Source organism: Ambystoma mexicanum, chromosome 11 (genome assembly GCF_040938575.1).
Source record: "Ambystoma mexicanum isolate Mex_15411 chromosome 11, UKY_AmexF1_1, whole genome shotgun sequence".
NCBI classification, from domain to species: Eukaryota; Metazoa; Chordata; class Amphibia; order Caudata; family Ambystomatidae; genus Ambystoma; species Ambystoma mexicanum.
Window position 1 is genome coordinate 358,531,208 of NC_090934.1, and position 22,145 is coordinate 358,553,352.

A 22,145-nucleotide genomic window follows, 5' to 3' on the forward strand; every position below is an offset into this window, starting at 1 on the left:
AGCCACGGACAGACACGTTTCAATAGCCAAAACAATGATAGAGCAGTTTCCAAATATTTGCCATCAATTTGGTATATGGCACGTTGCCAAATCAATCAATAAAAAATCTCAGCTGCAGGAAAAAAAAAAGGTTCTGAAAATATTTTACAGTGGTCGCAGTCTTTCAGCAACCATCTTTGGTGGAGCTCCAAAACTTGTGATGGGTCTGTGGAAATTCTACTGGAAAAATGGCAGTCACTAATGCACCGCTGTTCCAACATTCACTCTTGGACAGAAAACCAACATTTCCACCAATGTGCACATGGCCCTTTGTCGCCAGAGCAGGAACGGAAGAAGAAGTGGTTGATTCCATCTTCAGCTCCACACAAAGCTTTTGAGAAGATTGTGTTTGATAAAACTCTATCAAGAGATCTGAAGGAACTCACAGAATTCAGGAGATTTGGAAGTGTTCCACAATATGTGCCTAAAGTACAGGCCCAAGAGATTGCATTTCGGCATTGACGGGATGCAATATAGGACATTACTAGCGGTATTAGCGCATAACGAGAATGTAGGCGTGAACAATTGAGGACTGTGGGAAACTTTGGGATGCTTCGCTACACAATGGCCTTTACGAAAAGAAGCAAAACATGGGTGGTCAAGTCAATACATGAGAAAATGGAATTCAATTTTGTGAAAGATCTTATTATGACTGTCTTGGACATACATACTCACGGAATTGTGTGCGATTTTGTTCCGAGGACGCATACATTGCCACAAAACATTGCAAGAGCTTGTGGAACAGTTCACTTCCAGGTACAAATGATTACCATCTGTTTTTGTGATCAACAATGTTTACATAAAGTGTCCAAATAAAGCATCCAATTTGTCTTTTGAAATCTATCCTCTTTGTCAATTTCTTTTCCAACAAGTACCATGAAGAGATGAAGCCGCATTGTGGCTGTCATGACAGCGGCAATCAACAATAAGAATGGCGCCGGCTACCCGACAGCATAACACAAAAGCCGACGCTAGATAAGAGGCTGCCGATCGGAAAAGGTAGGACTAGCGATAGCTAGGAAATTATACCATTATTAATATTTATTTGCATGACATCTGCCTTAGATAAACTGGATTACTATGACGGCATGAGGGAACGCAATGGGAAAACATCAGCATTCGTCTTTGAAACACAAATGCTGATGCAAGTGAACTGAAGAGAGCGGGATGGCTTTTAAGTGTTTGCCATAACACAAAAGCATATACATTTTTGGCAGAAAGGGATTATCCCAGGACTATAAACAAGAATAAATGGACATTACAAATATAGTGAATCGATGATGAGTGATAAACTCCTTCAATAAGGGATGATATGATATGATGGGTTATTTATGACGCACTTAATACCCAGAGGTTTCTAAGCGCGGACCCAGGGATCGAACCTGTGTTGCTCCATGTCGTCTTGCTTCCAAGGTGAGCACGTTGCCCCTAAGCTATCCTCCCGAGAGATAACACACGTTTAAGTGAATGAGGCTATAAATTAACTCCATGTCGTCTTGCTTCCAAGGCGAGCACGTTGCCCCTAAGCTATCCTCCTGAGAGATGACATACGTTTAAGCGAATGAGGCTATAAATTAACAAAAAAGAGGGGGAAGGAAGTTAATGGGCATAAAGTGAAAGTTATGAATATTCAAGACCCTATTTTTGGTGCAATTAAATGGGAAGAGTAGAGGATTGGGATAAAATAAAATAGACAATCAGATGTGACTAGATGGGAACTATTGAAATGATCAAATAAGGATTGTGTGGCATACAATGAAAACTATTTGAATAGTAAGACAATGTTATTTGTTTCTTTGTACCCTTACCAATCCTTACTTTCTGTCTTGTACTGCAGTACACCCAATATTGTGCACATATGAAATTATTACTTATGTTGTGATGTGATTTACCCCATGAGAACAGTCCGGTTTTGAGTCAGGCTTTAAGCCGAAACACGTGTTAATCTAGAAGGGATAAAAAAAAAAGAAATACAATAAAATTAAGGATAATAGCAAAACAAATTATTCAGGACACAGTGATAGGCTTGAGATTGGTCGATTTTAACGGTTTGTTTGTTTAGTTATGATACTTGCCACAGATTGGCAGACATGGTTGTACACATTAGGGTATACATGTTATGCTGTTTGCATGTCTGGAGTGCCAATATGTGTTTCGACCTGCTGTCTTCCTCAAGGCGTGAATCAGGGGCCTGATGTGTCCTGGGTGTGAATGGCTGGTTAGCCTGGTGCAGCAGGGCTATGGTGGGTCCTGATTGATATTGGCTGGATATGATATGATATGGCATTTGTAACACGCCCAAGGGTTTCAAGGCGCGACGAGGCGGGGGGGGGACAAGGGGAGACAGACAACGATCCTACTAGGACAGGTGTCATTTAGATCGTGCAAGTGCAAGGGTAGAGGGGAAAGGGAAAAGTGCAAGGGGGAAAGGGAGGGGGGAAAGGGAGAGGGGAAAGTGCAGTACAGGGTTAATAGCATACAGGAAAATAACAAGAGCCAGCTAGTGGCAAGTGCCAGGTAAGTGCAGACAAGTGCTGGGAAGGGGGGCTGTAGGGATACAGACACAGTCCCGTAGTGCAGGGGGTGCCAGGGAGGCAGTGCAGAGGAGAGTGGCTGGGCCAAGGACCGAGAAAGGTGAGTGGCCCAGTTGCAGCTTCAGTGCAGTTTCGGAGACGGGCCCGGTAGGTCCTTGGTGTGGGGGGCTGGTTAGCCACTTTTGTAGTCTGTGCACTGTACCTTTTGCTGAACACGAGAAACACCAATGAAGTATTGTGGTCTGCAGTACATTATGCCATAATTATGGTTTCATCATTTGAGATGTATATTTTATTTATTTATTTAATTATTTCTATTGTGCCGGTAACTCGCAAGTCTCGGGGCGCAGAAACATGGACACAGGAGACAAACAAAAAGCAACAAGACAGCAGCTGAGTGCTAACTAAAGAGTGTCTGGGGAGGAGGTTAGTCGAAGATGTGTGTCTTCACCAACTTGCGGAAGCGTAGGTAGTCGACTTCTTTTTTTATATTGATGGGAAGGTTGCTCCATAGCCCTGCTGTGAGAATGGGGAAAGATTTTCCTAGACCTAGTTTGCATTTGTGTGTGGCTACTGCAATCATGTTTTGACCCGCTGATCTTAATCTACGGATAGGTGCGTATGTGTGTATTTTAGATTTCACGTACACGGGTGTTTTCCGATGGACGCATCTGTGTGCTAAGGTGAGAACCTTAAATTGAATTCTGTTTTTGACTTTGAGTCAGTGAAGCTCTTTTCTGGAGTTACTGATATGGGCGGATTTGTATTTGTATTTAATGATCCTGATAGCATTGTTCTTTATGATCTGGTAGACTTGGAGACATTTTTTGTTTGACCCTTACATCAGGGCACAAGGTGCAACAGACAGTGGAGGAGGTCCCAGAGGCAAAGATTAAAGGACAGAGGATTTTACAAAGTATAAAAGTTCTCTACTTCAGCACGCAGAGATGTTTTAGGCTTCCATCATTGTTTGAGGTGCATTTTTCACATCATTTTGTCACATGGTGTCCGCCTTGTTGCAGTGATAAGTTTTAGCTGCAGTCCATAGGTTTAGATTTATTTAACGAGACAGAATGATTGCACCGGAAACCAGAGCAAAGCCCAGGAAAGGTGTATCTTCCCGGCCCCTTTTTCTTTTTAAACCTTTCTTTATTGGCACGGCGAGAGAACAGAAAATCAACAGAATGTACAAGATATATATGGTAGCAGGTACATGGGTAACTATACAGTGCATGGGAAATACAAGCAGGGGTAGATATACAGTTTTACAGATATGTGAGGCTTAGTGATGGACTAGTTCACTTCACCAGGAGGAGGGGAAGACAGTAGTTCTAAGTCATCCTTGCTGTTCAGATAGGTACAAAATTCTGTCCATACATTCTTGGGGCGAGAGGTGAGCGGGAGGGTATTAATGTAGTCCTCCTCGCACGTTTGAGTCCAGGTGAGGGCCCTCCGCCACATTTCAAATGAGGGGGGGGAGCGGCGCTTCCAACATTGTAGTATGCATTTTTTGGCAACTATGGTGGCGACATTCAGAAACCTGGACACTTTTCTCAATTCGGGGCTATCCCACAGGCCGAACAGTACAGCTAACGGTTCTGGAGGGATGTGGGACGCTGTAATTTCTGAGAGAGCGTCTATTATGGCTTTCCAGTATGGGCCCAGTGCGTCAAAGGACCAAAACATGTGTATATGATCCGCGTCTGGATATTTACATCTAGGGCAGGTATGAACCTGGGTGTGTGCGAACCTGTCCAATCTGTGCGGTGTGTAGTATAATCGATTTAGGAGCTTATATTGTATACACCTATATCTTGCGTTTAAAGAGGTGGTACGGGTGTGTATGCACATTTTCTTCCACATTGCGTCAGTGATGGGGAGTCCCAGCTCATTGCTCCATATATCATGTGCCGTATGTGGCAGATCTGTAGGGTTGGCCATCAGCATTTTGTACAGCGAGGACACTATCCCTCTAGCCCCGGCCGAGTTAGTTATATAGTGAATCTCCAGCGAGTCTGGAGGCTCATTGGGGTATGAGGGCCACCAGGCTCGAATCGCTGCTCTCAACCAGAAGTATTGTAGTAGTTCCAGTGCAGTGCCGGAATGACCGGGATGCCATGTCTGCGGGGTGATGAACTTCCCTTCAGGGTATAGGTCGGTCAGGGCCCGATATCCCAAGTCATACCAGTGTTTCATTAGGAGTTTATCGTGTGTAGGGCTGAGACCTGGGAATTGCCAAATGGGCAGCCATTTGTAGTACGGGTGGTGGCTGGGTTGTGCATGTAGTATTCGTTTCCAGGCCATGGTTGTAGCCACTACGGGGTCGGCCGGGGCATCGGTATGAAATGTGTGGTGGAGTATGAGAGAGAGGGTGTTAACTCCCTCACTTGCTAGCTTCTCGAGCTACACCTGTGGGGGAGGATCGGTGAACGTGTACCAGTGTGTGGCGTGTTGGGCCTGCGCGGCTGTCCAGTATTTAGCGAAGTCGGGGCCGGTGAAGCTCCCCTTCTCATATGGAAGAGCCATATGCTGCCATTTCTTATGAACCGCGGCGGAGTGCCACAGAAATTGAGCGCATGCAGAGTGCAGATTCCTGAAGTACCGCTTTCCGGGCCAGATCGGCACATTCACGAAGACGTAGAGCAATTTAGGGACAGCTATCATTGTGATTAGAGACAGCCTGCCCAACAAGGAGAGCGGGAGATTGCGCCATTTCAACATTTGGGCCTCTGCAAGCTGCGCCACCGCCGCGTACTTGTCGGCCAATAGTGAAGCTTTAGTGAGGGATACCTGCAACCCGAGGTATCTGATACCCTTTGGTGACCAACGGAGGGGAAATTCACATGCCGGCTGTGTAGTGGTCGGCGTGAGCGGAAAGATTTCAGATTTAGTATCATTTATGGAGAAGCCCGAAAAAGTGCCGATTTTTGTTATGTCCCGTATGATCGGGTCCAGGTGGGCGGCCGGGTCTCTGATATAGAGTAGCACATCATCTGCATATAGTGAGATGATCTCTGGGGTGTCACGTAGACATATACCTTTACGTGTGTGTTTGTCTCTGACGCTGTCAGCCATGGGTTCTATAGCAAGCGCAAAGAGTATCGGGGAGAACGGACAGCCTTGGCGGGTACCTCTCTGGAGAGCGAAGGGGGCCGAGGTCCTGGTGTTGTCCAGGACTCTGGCTACGGGGCCTGTGTAGAGCAGTTTGATATATGATATCAAGCGTGGGCCAATTCCCATTTTATGAAGTACTGCCCACTTATATTGCCACGACACCATGTCGAATGCCTTCTGGGCATCGCGGGTGACCATTACAGTGTTTGTGTTGGGGTCGATTCTGGACAAGACATTGAATAAGCGACGGATATTGAGGGCTGTGGATCTGCCGGGCACAAAACCACTCTGGTCAGGATGGACTAAGTGGGTCATAATAGGGAGGAATCTATTAGCAATAATCTTAGTGAATATTTTCATGTCAGTGTTGATCAGAGAAAGGGGTCTATAAGAGCTGCATTCATCCAGTGGTTTGCCCGACTTGGATAGCACAGTTATAAGCGCTTCGCGCATGGGTTGGGGTAGGGTGTTCAACCTGAGTGACTCGTTCCACACCTCAAGGAGTCTGGGTGCCGGGATGGCTACATGTTCCCGATAAAACTCATCAGTGAGGCCATCCGGGCCTGGTGCCTTGCCCTTAGGACAGTTCGAGATGACTGTGGTTATCTCGTCGAGGGTGAATGGAGCTTCAAGTTGGTCGCTAGTCACGCGGGAGAGGAGGGTCATGGGGATTTGGTCTAGCAGGGTGTCCGTGTATTGTGGGCTGTGTTCTTGCCGGGGGCCGTATAGGGTTGTGTAGAACGCAGTGATTGTCTCGAGGATGCCCTGGTCAGACTAGCACAGGGCGCCGCCTGCGTCTTTGACACAGTCAATGCGAGTCCTGCCACCCTCTGTGCGGACCAGTCTGGACAGTGTCCTCCCCGGTCTGTCCCCCTCACCATATTTCCTGGCTGCTACGGGACGGGCATAGTACTGAACCTCCCTCTGGCCGTGGGACTCGAATGTTTCCAATTCCGCTCTGATCTGTGCCAGTGTGGTCGGGGAGGGGGCAGAGGCATACTCCCTCTCGAGTTCTTTTAGCTTCGCTTCCGACCACTGGAGGCTATTTTTGATAACTTTGAGGACCCCGGCATTCTCTAGAGATGCACATCCCCCTGATGAAGACCTTGAATGCCTCCCAACGCACCCCATTGGAGGTCTCCTGCCTGTTGTTGCAGTCAAAGAAGGTGCTGATATCAGCTATGATGTCAGCTCTGAAAACTATATCTTGGAGGGCCTCTGACTTGAATCTCCAGGAGGAGCGGGGAGGGTGGTCCTGTCCTAGTGTTATGCGAAGTGTTACCGTTGAGTGATCCGATAATGTGCGTGGCAATTTCTTAGTCTCCATGGCCCTGCCCACCATGCAGCCTGATATGAGAAACAGGTCTATCCTGGAAAGGCTATCATGTACCGATGAATAAAAGGTGTACTCTCTAGCCTGTTGGTTGAGAGCTTTCCATACATCTTTGAGACCCAGCATGTCCATGTGTGCCTGTAGTCTATGGGCCGCATGTGATGAGGCTCTGCGGGCGGTTCCGGATCTGTCCAGCTCGTTGTCCAGAATTAAGTTCATGTCTCTGCCCCATATGATAGGAATACCAATATACTTCAGAAGCGTGGTGGTGATGGCGTCGAAAAAATCTGGAGCATCAAAGTTAGGGGCATATGTATTAACAAGGAGGCATTCCATATTGGCGAGTGAGCAGTGAAGTATTACATATCTACCCTCGGGGTCGATGTGACTGGTGCTCAATGAGAATTGGACTGATTTATGGATTAGAGTTAGTACCCCCCTTGGACTGGGTTGAGTACTTTGTGTAGTATCTATTGTTGCCCCATGTCGGGGCAAGGTATGTCGCTAAACGCCCCAGGGCATGAGTTTCTTGAAGAAAGAGAATCTTAATGCCATGCCCCTGGGCATAGGCAGTTATCCTGCGGGCTTTGGTGAAGTTGCTCAGACCACGAATATTCCATGTCATAATGTTTAGGGCCATAGTGTCGCATTATGGGACATCCCTGCAGTAGTATTCATTACCATTCCGTAGTTTGCATTCACCATTTGTGTAGATATATTGAGTTGAAGTCGTGTAACTCTCTGCCATGTCTTTTACTTTTAATCCATCCCCAACTGTGCCTCACCCCACCCTCACTGCCAACCCCAACATGCAGTGCAGTCCCCGCACCCGAAAACACAAGTGCCGCCAATTGGGCCGACTACCACCGGGAGGTGAAGGACGGAGGGCCGAATCCAACGTGGATAAGCCCACATCCCCGCCCAACAGGGGCCAAACATTAGGAATAACCAAATTAAATCAAACATTGCAACTGCAGCGGGGAGCGCTAGTGAAGTGTGGCTGGCATTTTAAGCATGATGCGGGGCAGCAAGTGCTGTCCCGGATATGTTGCTGCAGTAAACGGATCTTGCGATCGGCCTCTGGAGCCAGAGAGTGCACTCTGGCTAGTTAACATTGCAGGAGAGGGTAGGACACGAGGCTAGCTCCAGGTTCCAAGAGGGGGAAAAGGCAGTGTATGTCATCTAGGAGCCAGCCTACGACCGCAGTGCATGCCATAGGAGGCCATATCTGCTGAGTGGACGTAATCAGGTTGCCATTGACACATAAGTCAAGGATTAGTGGACATGATATGTCACCATGGGCCATGCTGTTTGTGATTAGTTGTCATTAGGGCGGTCGTTTCTCGGCCCATGGAGCGGTATCTGTAACTCGATGAACTTCACCGCTTCATCTGTGACAGTGAAGGAATATAGCTTGCCATTGTGAGTAATTTTTAGTTACGCCGGGAACAAAATGGCATGGGGGATGTTGCGCTCCCTGAGCAGCTTCCTAACACTGAGGAATTGACGCCTCTCCTGCTGCACCGCCAATGAAAAGTCTGGGAAGATTCTGATAGTGTGGGTCTCAAACCGTAGGTCTCCCTTCTCCCGCGACAGACGGAGAATGAGGTCTCTGTCGCAATAATTGAGTATCTTAGTGATGATGGGCCTGGGGATGTCGCCTGGTCTGGGACGTGCTGATAGGGCCCAATGAGCTCGCTCCACTGTAAAATATGGTGAGAGGTCAGGATTATCCAGTAGGTCTTTAAGTCGTTTTTCCACTGCGTCTTCCATCCGCCCCTTAAGGGCGTTCTCGGGGACCCGATAATGCGCAGGTTGTTTCTGCGGGAGCGAGACTCCAAATCGTCACATTTTGCCTTAACACTTTTCATGTCACGCGATAGGGAGGCCACAGTGTCTTGGAGTGCGTGAATTCCATCCTCGTTGACCGAGATTCTATTTTCGGCCTCAGTGATCCTAGCTCCCTCCTGGTCCACTCGAGTTTTCAGCGAGGCAACATTTGCGTTGATGTCAACTAGTTTTTCATGGAAGGAGGTGAAGTTTTTGGCCATGGATTCCATTAGTGTGGTGAGATCTGGTGTTACAACCCCATGGTGAAGGTCCAGGTCGGGTTCGTCCTGTGAAGATGATGCATGGGCCGGCTCAGCTCGGGGGGCCGCTTTAGTGAACTTGTCCATGGTGCCCCCCTGGGCAGCACCCTTGGATCTGATAGGCATTGAAGCTAGAGAAGGCCCGGCTGCGATGAGGGCACGCTGGTGGGGAGGATGGCGATGTGGGGGTGTAGGTCTCAATGGGGCCGGAGGCCTCCCACCAATGTCACTGTGTCAGCTATGTGTGCATGCCGTAGCAGAGGTGGTCAGTCACCGCTGCAATATGGCTTTTCGTGGGTGTCGCCCTTGGGCAGCCGAGGGCCGCTGCGGGTTGTGAGATAATGCTGTCAGAGCGGCAGGACCGTGATGGCAGGAGCGTACAGTATCTTCATGTGCCCCAACTGCCCGTGTCTGGTCAGGCAGGGTATGCAGGCAGCCGCTCTGGAGGTATCTGGGACCGAACGGGGGGAGCCGCTCACATCGAGTGTGTGATAGTCAAATAGTGAAAGGACACAGCGAGGTGGGGGCTGCAGGCTTCAGAAGGCACACAGGCAGTATGTTAGGCTCCGGTTAGACGAGCCTGGGTGAACTTGCTCTCTGGTCCCAGGCGGCGCACATGGGGAAGCACCGGAGTCAGCAGGTTAGATCCCAGGAGGGGCATCTGCTTGCAGCAGTGAAGGTGCCGCCGAGTCAGTGGAGCAGGTGGTGTGCATGGGCACATGCGTCAATGGGCAGCAGCGTGGGGGGACACCGTGCTCACTACCCCCCGCTCGTCACCTGCACCTCCGCACGGGCGGCGCGGGCCTCCGGGCTCCCCGATCCGGGCAGGAGCAGTCTGTGGCCGCAAGTTCGGCTCCGCGGGCAGCAAGAGCGGGGGATCTCAGGGCCGGGGGAAAGAAGGAGGGTGCGCTCCAGCGCAGGCCCCGGCCGCTGCTTCGTCCCACCGCAGCTCGCCCCTCACAGAGCCCCTGCAGCCAACGGTGTCAGGCACCCGCAGCGCACCCAGGGCTCCCCAGCGATGCACGGAGGGAGGGGGCTGGGGCCGCCACCTCGGCTGTCTCAGCACGGCCTTAGGAAGGGGATCCTGGTGGGGGAGGCCGGACGTCGGGCAAGCGCTGGCCCGGGCTCGCACACGGCCAGCAGCACAAGGGAGTCATAGCTGGGTCCCTGAAGGGTGAAACGGGCCCAAACTTGCACAGTGCACACTTCCAGGTGTAATTAGTGTCTCAGCAAAGCGATGATGCCGTGTAATAGGGGACGCCGCAGATGTCAGATCGATGCCTGAGCCGCACGGAGCTGAAAGGTTAGGCAGCCATCTTGGGCTGCTCCACAGCACCACCCCCTTCCCGGGCCCCTTTTAAGGAAGTACATCACACATGTATTTAGCGTCCATGTCTGCGTTAAGCACACTGATAACCCCAGGCTTGTGCTAAAGCTATGCGTCTGTGTTAACCTGTACCGAGAAGACTTTGCAAAGCCCCCACACTGCTGCAGTGCACCACAGGCACTTAGTGCTAGGCTCATGCTTCACTGACATACCCACGTGGCAGCAGCACATCCTTAAGCTCCATGCAGCTGCAGCAGACCGGGGGCACTGTGGAAACTCTGTACCGTGTAACCCAGTGTCAGGCAGGACTTCTCCAGCTCCACACTGCTCTAGTGCCCCAGGAAGTGCTTTTAACACGCTGCTCCCTGTAGCACTGAGAAGCCCATGTAGCTCTGGTGCAAGCTAACATCCTGTCATCCATTATCAGGCCGAGGCACTGCTCTCTCACACTGCTTTAGTGCACTAGTGACACTGCCAAAACCCTGCCCGTGTCCAGTGTGACATCACCGTGCTAGATTCAGCACTAACACTTTCAGTCTCACCAATGATTTGTTTTTGCTGAAGTGTGAACAACTTCAAGATATGTTAAGACTGTAATACCCTTCCTGCTTTTCTCCCTTCACCATTCATTTTGATTGGTTGCACATTATAATTTCACATTCATTTTAGGCTTCAATTATCTTTTAGTTCTCTAACTCGTGAGATAAATTGAGCAGTATGTCTTAAATGACATGATCGTCCATCTTGTGACCTTACTCACAGTTTACACATCCTTTCCTGGGTATTGGGGAGTCGAGCATGCATAGCCAAACATTCATTGAAATATACATTTCTAATGTTTTATAGGGAATAATATATATGAATGCATGTTTTGTCAGAAGAACGCTGATGGGAAGGCAAACAGCTAATACATGCAGAAAACGAACATATGAACACTAAGGAACACATTGTAAATAACCATTGAAAAATAGCTATTATGTGGAATACTCAACATATAAAGACATGTACATCGATAAAAAATTAACACATGTGTTAAACCAACATATGGTGATTTGTCAACTGATAACAATTGGACAATAGACAGTGACCATTCTGAAAAAGGACTTTTTGCAAGTTCTGTATGTATTTGCATTACACAGTGCTACCTTATGAAAACTCAGAAGAAGGTAACGTGCACAGGCCCAGACACGTGGACACAGCACGGGCTTATAGTAGGGGAAGTGCAGGGCCCAAATATAGGTGCCACGCATGCGCTCTGCAAGCGTGGGGAAGAACGCATAGGCCCAGGAAGGGCGGAGGAGCGCAGTGCACAGGCCCCGTGACTGATTCCGCTGCACACACACTCAACGATGGCGAACAGCACATAGATTCAGGAAGGGGGGAACTCTCAGGAAGTTCAGGAACCAAAAGGAAGCAATATGCAGTGTTGGAAAGAAAAACACCACAGTGTCAACGACGATGACCCGCCGTTCTAGGGCCAGCAACTGCTCCACTGTGAACAGAAGCAGTTCGCCCATGAGTAGCACATCCATTCCACTCTCCAGACCATGCCTCTTAGGCCCCGCCCCTTGCATCCCACTATCTAACTTCACGCACCAGGGAAATGAAGAGGATTGTATGCCTCTTGAATGCCTTATGACTTTGTGTTGCCCGAGGGGTTATAGGCATTCTTTCAGGCCATTTGTGGCCACTGTCTGCTCTCTGTTACCCCCTCCCCACTGCCCTCAAGGATTCAATGACTTTCCGCTCCTAACCTATGGGTGTGGCGCGTGACATGTTAGTTCAGACTATAAGGTAAGGTAACGGAAGTCTAGGGCAGGGTTCATGTGACACCTCAATAAAAGGGATACATGCAGCCCCTCCCACCTCGCTTTGATTTCATTTTTGGCAGTGATGCACTGTAGTGGGATAATGCTAGGGGGTAACTGGGTGAATTGGTCTGGGTGCAGTTGGAGTGGTGCATATTTAGCCAGAACCCCATGTGCCCACACTGTGGCCCAGGGCAGAGTGCCGGAGGACACAGGTCTAAATGCTGAAGGATTAAGCCAGCAGACCTCAGCACCATTTGGCCATTACCCGTGTAATTATCAAACCAAACAAAACCCCCATATCTCTCCCCCCCCTTTAGTCTATGTTACTAGCGTATGAGGGCTGACCCGGCTGGCCGGAATCTGGGGCTCCAGTGTCCCCCGGGCAACACCTCCTAGCACCCCAGAGAACCCCGTTTAACAGAAGCTTTCGCTCGAGCTGTCATGGGGCGGGTTGGCTCTGTAACCCCGTACCAGGTAGAACATGTCGAGCCCGCGCACACTGCCCAGTGCCCTAGTGTACTGGACCAGGGAGAAGTGCAAGCAGGAAGAAGCAGAATTGTTTCGTTCAAGGGCAGGTTGCAACTTCAGGGACGTCATTTCACCAAAATGTCATGGGTAGCGGAATTGACATCACATAACCCTTGACCTCTAATGACATCACAGGAAGCGATGTCATTTGACCCCACCCCAAATTGACATCACGGGAAGTGATAGAACACAGCTTTTTACCCCTTGACAAAACAGGAAGTGGCATCACAGCATTGTTTCTAAGTACACTATGAAAAATATGGTTACGATATCACTGTAAAGTGATATACATTTATACAAGAATGGATCCCCATATGTATTGTTAATATCAGCGCGTATAGGACCATATTACCAAATTACTGTGAATGCAAGCAGACGTCCAAGGCCAAACGATGATCATTATCATTTGGCCTTGGACGTTTGCTTGCATTCACAGTAATTGGTAATATGGGCCTATACTTGTGCTTAAGCACTTCATATAGAACACATATATATATCACCCAACCTGTGTTGGTACTCATTTATCAACCTCAGCAGGATGAAAGGCTGAGTTGATCTTGCCGGGAGTCGGACCTGCAGATCACACACACATTGCAGCAGCGAGCGTTCAACCCACTGAGCTATCTTAACAGCTATCAGAAAACCAGACACTCCAGAAACAAAGCGCCACATGCTGCTGGCCACAGAACAGGAGCCTCCATTTTTTTTAAAAAGAACAAACATTTTTAAATGTTTTTTTTTTAAGGGGTAGCAAGGGAGACCTCAGGGGTCACAGGTGAGACCCCTGGCCACCCCTAAATGATGTCCCTGTGCAACTTCTCTCTGATTCTAAAACACCGACGCAAAGAGCCCCTAAATGGATGCTACGTGAATAAATAAATTAAAAGCTGGGTATTGACACTTTTCCAGTTTCCACCAACATACATGTATGTCTAACTGCCAGGCTATTATGCAAGTCTATGCAAAAAGGACGAGCATACTCATCCTTGGGACTTAAGGGGTTAACACAGCACAGTGGTAACTGGTACCATTGGAGTCGGTAGATAACTAGTTACACACAGCCAAAAGTATGGTAGCGGTGGTAAACCGAGTTAGAGTGAAGCAAACCCAGGGGATGCACAGCGTATCTCATTCGCCGTCTACGCAGAGTAGACAACCATACGTCACTGCCATGTGTTGGGTGGTTGGACTTGTAAGGCGTCGGCAACTCGGCATGGCAGCATGAAGCATTGGGCCGCGGCAAGCAATGATCAAGGTTGGACAGGGTAGTGTCGTGTGCCTAGGCAGTGGTGGAGAGAGGGCCAGCGCTGCCCCTTGTGTTGTGCATGCACCTGGCCTCTGGAAGGATTCAGTCAGCCCCGCCACACATAGTTGAAGTTGCTCGCGGCGCGTATATAACTTGTTTAAAATTGTACAGAATAGAAGCCAGAAGATCACTGTCACGGGACAACCGACTATTGTACTCAAATGGTGCAAATTAAGTGAAACTCCAACTCCAAGATGCACTCTATAAAGCGTCTCGTCACACCTACAGAGAGCATTTTTACTTGTCCATTTTTTCATGTTCTTTTTTTTCTACTATTTGCACTACAGTTCATGGTGAAATATTAAATTACATGCGCCAGAATGCAACGAAACATCGGGGAGGAATTAACAATTGACACGGGACAGAGTCATATCTCTGTCTCCAGTGAACTAGGTTTCCAGTCCGGGCTGTCCCTTTATGATTAATTAGAAACTGGTACTTTACTGCTATCTATAAAACTGAAGTGAACCAAGAGTAGACTACAGCTCCCATAGTGCACTGGGATGCTGAATGAATTGTCATAACTACATACAAGGCGGCCTGCTGACCCGGATTCGAGGTTGCTTCCTCTTACCTGGGGTGAGCCGTTGGGGTCTCTTTGTGGTTCGATGGGGCCTTCTTGGTTGCTCGTGGGTCTCTTCTGCACTCTCTCGTTGTGGCGTCTCATGAGTCTCCTCTCTCTCTTTTCCTCCATCTCGATCACCTTCCTTTCCGTTGGTTCATGTTCTTCAAAGTATAACTCATGGAGGAGGGAGTCATTTGGCGTCCTTTTGCCGTAGTTCCTTGTCGTACTTGTCACTTGTTCTTTGTTCCCTGTCGCTAGGGTGGAATCTGCGCTGTTCATCTGTCCTTTGGCTTTGCTTGTCTCTTCAGCATCTTGCTCGGTCACGTGGTCCTTCTTGTGGGTTACTTTGAATGACCTATAGTGGACATTGATGAGTGCGTGTTGTAGTGCTGTCCGGTTACTGAGACGACTGTGTCCTCTGGCGGGACTCGGTATCATACGGATGGTGTTCAGCACTCTGCGTTCTCCTTGGGTTGGGTCACGTTGTGGCCATCCTTTCGGCTGCTCTGTTTGTGCCGTCCTCCATTGGATGGCATTGTCTTGGGGTTTGTCTAGGGGGTATTCTTCCGCCCTTGTCTGGTACTGTTGCCTTGTACTGACGTTTTCTGTGACTTCCATTTCCCCCCCCCCCCGTACAATATTTCAAAGGGTACTGGGCAGTTGCAAAGCTCGTAGTTCTCTCGCAGGACGTGTGGCATTTGTGTGCCAAGTGTCGGTCCGTCCCCTTTGCGGTGGGCAAGCTCAGGGTAGAGGGGGTGTGCCTGCCTGAGACCTCTGGGTGGGCTGGTGTCCATGTCCTTGATGTCTTTCCTGATGTCTAGCCGTGCTCTCGGTGCACTCGGGTGTCTTTCCTGGGGTGTGGGTTGGCATGCCGAGCTTGTGAGGGGTCCTGTTCTGCACATTCTCTGAAGGTGACCTTCCTGGCCACAGCGCCAGCATGTTCGTCTAAGAGCTGGGTATGGTTGTCTGTGGGTGTTATTCCACCCTCGCCCGTGGCATTGCTCTCTGCTTGGGCTTTCTTGCCAGTGTCTTCTCTGTTTCTTCCTTCTCCAGGGTCGAGTGGGCTCGGAGTGTTGCGATTGCTTTTCCGTGAGGGCCGCGATGGCGTCGCGTTCAATTTTCCTCTCAATGGCGGCTGCCTGTGCGTCAATTCTCTCGTATGTTTTTGCCATATTCAGTATTTTCGCTAGGGTTAGGGGCTTGATGAGAAGGTGTTTCCTGAATGTTGACGAGGTGCACCCTTCTATGATCCTTAGTCTTATAGCTTCTTCATCATTGAAGTTGGCGAAGTTGCAGTCTCCTATCTTCTGCTGGAGACGTATGACGAACTCTCCAATTGTTTCGTGTGAACGTTGCCTTTGTTGGTTGAATGCAAGGCGCTCGTAGTCTTTATTGGATCCTACTATGAGTCTGTCGTTTATTGCATCGAGGAGACGTTGGTACGTGGTTTTGTCTGTGGCAGGGATTGTCTTGATGATGTCCTTTACCTCTTTTCCTACTAAATTCCTAAATATGCTGAGTTTGTTTGGCGGGTCTACGTTCCCAATCGCACCTAGAAAGTCTTCAAACTCTTCGATCCACTCTTCCCATCTTGTTCCTTGGTCGTGGTGCGGATTCAAGGCGAATGGGTCGGGTCTTCTCATGGCGGCGGCATATGATGTGGGGCCCAAGTTTGCCAGGGCTTGCGTGCCTGCGTCGGCGTCTGCTTGTGTGTGGTCAGTCATGGTGTGGGCGAGTCGTGGTGCTCCACGTGGAAGTAGGACCTTGGTTGTCGCTCTTGGCTTTCAGGATGGTCAAGGGCAGTTGGTTGTCCTGTGGCGTGGTTACTCGTATTCTCGTGTTAGGCAGCGGCAGTTCAGGCGCAGCTTTACTCTCGTGGGCTGCTGGTAGTATCCAGATGGGTTCTCTTGGTCCTCTGCAGTCTGCAGGGGTGTGAGTTGGCGTGATGGCTCTCCACCTTGTCGTTATCCTCGTGGTGATGCACAAATTGTGTTGGTGTTGTCCTTCTGTGGGCCTGTCACATTTCGGCACTGGTGGCTTGCGTGGTGGAGGCCACTAATGTGTGCCCAGTCTGTTATAGGGCTGCATTGGTGTTCCAATAACATAGGTCCACTGGGTGGGTGGCTCTGGGTTTCTGGCGTGGTGTCGGTGTCCCAGTTAGTGCTCTCTGTTTGCACTTGTCAGGTTGTTTTGGTCCCGGGGTGGACCCCTCTCTCTGTATCAGTCCTTTCTGTTGGTGGTGCAGACATAAGCGGCGGGCCTCTTATATCTTGAGGATTGGTGGTGGCGCTGGCCGCGGGTGCCACTTTGTGTGCTGGCTCTGGTTGGTGACTTTTGTTGCCTGTTGCTGCTAGGGCGTGGTTCTGGGCAATTCTCGGGTCACTGTCACTGGTGTCGAGGCGATGACGTTTGTTCCTGGCATCGGGGTGTGCCTTTGGTAAGTGGGTGTAAGCACTATGGTGTCACTTGATTCATGCACAGCATGTGTCCTTGCTGTTGTTTGGGTCTGGTACGGGCGCTCATGGGTCGTGGTTGGGCCCACTCTATCTTTCCTCCTTTTGTCTATTTCTGAGGCAATGTGACGTAACAGGAGATGCAAGATGCACTTTCCTGCTTGTTTTTATTTGCTTGCACTATTGTTACACTGGGAAACACGGGATGTGAATTCCCCACAAATCTTTATTATTACGGAAATAATGTTTTTTTTGTTTTTTGGTGTCACAAATGGGAGACACGGGGTTAATCTCGTTCGGTATTGTTGCTTTAATATAGATTGTCACATTGGGGAGACACGGGGTTCCTTTCTCTTTCAGCCCCCGTCCCTGCTCCTTACTTGAGATGTTGCAACCGCAGCGTCGGTCGGGTGACTCCTCTTGTACTGTACGAGCAAGGGGTGGTGTATCAGTTGGACTGCCGGGTCTGCTGTGCGGTTACAGACGTTGCAGACGCGGTCTTCTCTTCCCTTCCTCCAACGCTCCGCAGCTGTTGGGGCTTCCTTCTCGGATGCGCGGGCCGCACGCGGGCGGTTCACTTCGGGTCGCTGGTGCAGGGCACACGGGCATCTCCTGATGCGCGGGTTGCACGGACCTTCCGGCAGGGGCGCACGGGCCTCTGCTTAAATCCAGGGCATACGCAGGCCCACCTGAGTTGTTGGGCACACGGGCCCACCACAAAGGCACCCCGGCCCGTTTACTCTGGGCGCACCGGCCCACTGTAGGGCTCACAGGCCCACCTCCTATTTCCGGGCACACGGGCCCACCACGAGAGCACACGGGCCCAATTGCTCTGGGCGCTCGGCCCGCTGCAGGGCTCACAGGCCCACCTCCTATTGCCGGGCGCACGGGCCCACCACGAGGGCACACGGGCCCAATTACTCTGGGCGCTCGGCCCGCTGCAGGGCTCACGGGCCCACCTCTTATTGCCGGGCGCTCTGGCCCACCGTTGTTCCGATTTAACAAGGGGGGTCCTGGGAGTCCCTCTGCCAGACATTAGTCCTGGTTACGAGAGACTTACCCAGAGTCTTTAGCTCACTATCTTTCACAGAGAAGAAATATCCCAAACATATCAGTCTTTGTCCTGCCCTGGGGCAGTCCAGCACCGAAATGCGAGGCAATTCTCCTCTGAACAAGAGTACCAACAGAAACCCCAGACACGTGTTTCGGTCTGGTTGGACCTCATCAGTAGGGTGGATCTGTGCCTCTCTAAGAATAGTGAGCAAGGGGTCCACGTCTGGATTCCCCTAGTAACTTAGGGTGAGACCCAAAGTTACTTAAATATGCAGATTTAACAAGGGGGGTCCTGGGAGTCCCTCTGCCAGACATTAGTCCTGGTTACGAGAGACTTACCCAGAGTCTTTAGCTCACTATCTTTCACAGAGAAGAAATATCCCAAACATATCAGTCTTTGTCCTGCCCTAGGGCAGTCCAGCACCGAAATGCGAGGCAATTCTCCTCTGAACAAGAGTACCAACAGAAACCCCAGACACGTGTTTCGGTCTGGTTGGACCTCATCAGTAGGGTGGATCTGTGCCTCTCTAAGAATAGTGAGCAAGGGGTCCACGTCTGGATTCCCCTAGTAACTTAGGGTGAGACCCAAAGTTACTTAAATATGCAGATTTAACAAGGGGGGTCCTGGGAGTCCCTCTGCCAGACATTAGTCCTGGTTACGAGAGACTTACCCAGAGTCTTTAGCTCACTATCTTTCACAGAGAAGAAATATCCCAAACATATCAGTCTTTGTCCTGCCCTGGGGCAGTCCAGCACCGAAATGCGAGGCAATTCTCCTCTGAACAAGAGTACCAACAGAAACCCCAGACACGTGTTTCGGTCTGGTTGGACCTCATCAGTAGTTCCGAGCACACGGGCTCACTGCAGGGCACACAGGCCCATCATTACTGCAGGGCACACTGGCCCTTTCTTTGTCGCAGGCGCATGGGCCTCTTCTGTTTCATGGGGCACACGTCCTCCACGCTAGGCGCACGGGCCCTCCTCCTCTTCTGCCGCTGGGCATTCGGCCTCCCCTTCACCGCGGGCACACGGGCCCCCGGATGCTGCTGGGCACACAGGCCCTATCCACTGATGCTGCTGGGCTCCCCTCCGTCATGGCACAGCAGGGGATCGTTTCCCTTCGTCGCCAGTTGTTATACTGCTGAGCTGGCCATACACGTGCGCTACAGACAGAAAACACGGGAGCCATTCTGCTCTCCAACCTTCCCTTTATTCCTCCGTAACATGACTGCCTTCTCCCTTCCCTTGCCCCTCCCTTTCCTCCCGCTTCCCGCTCCCTCCCATAGTCTCGAGCTCCCCTCTTAAAGGGGCTCTGTCCTTTTTCCCTTGCAACAGCCGGGGTGGCCGGGAAGTGGAGGCACCAGGTGCGCGCTACACAAATAGCGCACCTTAAACTTCAATAAACACACACACATGATGCATGCATTGCTACTTACTGGTCAGAGCTCTGGGTTGAGGACTTCCTCTCAGGCCGACCCTAGGGGTTGGTAGGGTATGAAAGTCAGGAGGCCTCCTCTTTAGCAAAGCACATGCAGAGACGTCATTTAGGGCTCGCCGGGGGTCGCAACTGCGACCTCTGTGGTCTCCCTTGCTACACCTTAAAACATTTTTTTTTAAAAAGGAAACTTTTTTTTAATGCAAGCTCCTGGGCTGTGGCCAGCACCATGTGGCTCCTTGCTCCTGGAGTGGCTGGCTTTCTTGTTCAGGTCTCTTAAAAAAACAGGGGTTCCATAAGTCTAACACTTTTAGCAGGGACCCTAAATAAGAAAGAATAGGAATAACAAATAATTTGTCTTTCTGAAATTCTATACAATAAGCGTTAGACTAATTAACAGTTTATTTCAGGCGCACTTCAGGGGGTGAGCCACTGATTTAGTCTGTTCTTATACACCTCAACTCAGCCTTTACCAACACGGGTTGGGTGATATTGTATGCATATTTGTTCTAAATAAAGCACTTAAGCGTAAGTGCTATATAATAACACATCGTTATCATTTGGCCATGGACCTCTGCTTGCATTCACAGTAATTTGGTTATATGGGCGTATACACACTGATCTTAACGATGAAATGTATATCACATTACTGTGATGTAGTAACCATATCTTTCCTAGTGTACTTAGGAACAATGCTGTGTGATGCCACTTCCTGTTTTGGCAAAGGGTAAAAGGTTGTGCTACATCGCTTCCTGAGATATCACTTTGGGGTGGGGTAAAATTACATCACTTCCTGTGATGTCATTAGATGTCAAGGGTCGTGTGATGTCACTTTCGTTACCCCTGGCATTTCGGTGGAATGACGTCCCTGCATGCAGCCTTGTGCTGAGCTTGACCATGTTGCACTCATAGGAAAGAGCCTCGCAGACACGCCCAGAACAAGTCAGAAGCTGACTAAATACCATTTGCTGACGGAAGTTGCATGGTAACAGGTTTTTGGTTTCTGATTGGTTGATGTTTTAATAGGGCAGAGCCAGGACAGCACATGAGGCTAATCAATCAAAATTGCTTTTTTCTTGTCAACATTTTTCCAGGCTGGAGCCAGACAATCTGATCACGTGATCAGTTGGCTTGTAAAATGAGAGCTGTGATTGGCTAACTCTTAACATGCTGGTGGAGGCAGAGCACAAGCAGAATCATCAGAGACATGTTCAATATTTTAGAAGTTTTTTCTCGTCACCGGAGTGGAGCCCTTTCCTGCAGCCAGGCGTGTGTCTTACTCGCTTCTTCTCTGGGCCAGACTCAGCACATGTGCCCAGCCAATAGTGATACATTCATTCTATGAACACAAGGATCCCAGGATGGGGCCCCAGGGCACATGCCCATAAGTTTGCCCTCCCGCAGAGACGTCCCTGCGAGCACTTGCCTGCACCAAAACGATCAGCCAAAGATGCTGAGTTTAATCCTTATCAATGATGCTCTGCTTTCTAAATGTATTTGTATTTCATCCCTTTAATAATGGCATCAGTTAAATGCTGAGGAAATGACCAATGTTCTTCTTTCAATTGCTTGTGCGTAGCTCCTGCGCTTTACTCAGATATAAACACTCTTCCTGAATGTGTAGGTAGCTGCTGCTCACCTGCCTCCTCCCCTCACACCTTGTGGCCCGCATCTGGGGGTGAAGGTAGTCATTTAACAGGGGTTCAAGAGCTGGCACCTGCATGTCTCATCAGCGATGCGCTCCCTCTTTAAATTTGAGTAATTTAACAAGGGCACTGGTTAAATGTTGTTGACATGACTCTATGCAGGCTACAGTAGTTGGTGATGTGAACTATGGCCTAGGAAGGAATCAATGTGGGTGCCCCCATGTTGGGGTTTACTGTAAATAACCAGCTGGAAAACAGTATTTCACATAGCCCAATGAAGTCTAAATGCCCACATTTTATTTCAGCACAGAATATCAACTAATGCCCTTTTACTGTAACTTGATTTGGGGAAGCAATCGGCCAAAAACATTATTTCACTCTGTTCAGTTGCATACGCATACACAAAATACTTCATTTTATGGTTGACTCCTCCCAGCACTAAGCCAGCGGACCCTCCCTGGCACCCCTGCACTTCCCTCCCGGGCTAACCTGCACTTGTACATCTCGAATTCCCTCCTAACCCCACCTTCCCTACCTCCTGCACTTCTCTTGACTGCACATGCACACCCGAATGCCACAAGGCCTAGTGGGACCATGTGTATACTTACTGTTCTTTACATTGTATTTACTCCTTTTGTTTTCTCCCCATTTGCCTTCTGGTGCCTGGAAACACGACTCTGTTGTATAAGCGCTTAACAAATGATCAATAAATAAAATAAGTAAATACTCCATGTCTTGGTGGATTACTGGCATTGCTCTGGGCAACTCTTCAAACCATTGTTTATGAGACTGCTGTGCCATCAAAGATGGGGAAAAATCAGGCTCTGCAACCAGTACAAACCGCTAGGTCACATCCCTTTTGCACAAGACTACAAGCAACACCAGACATGGTTTGGCCTCATTGGGTGACA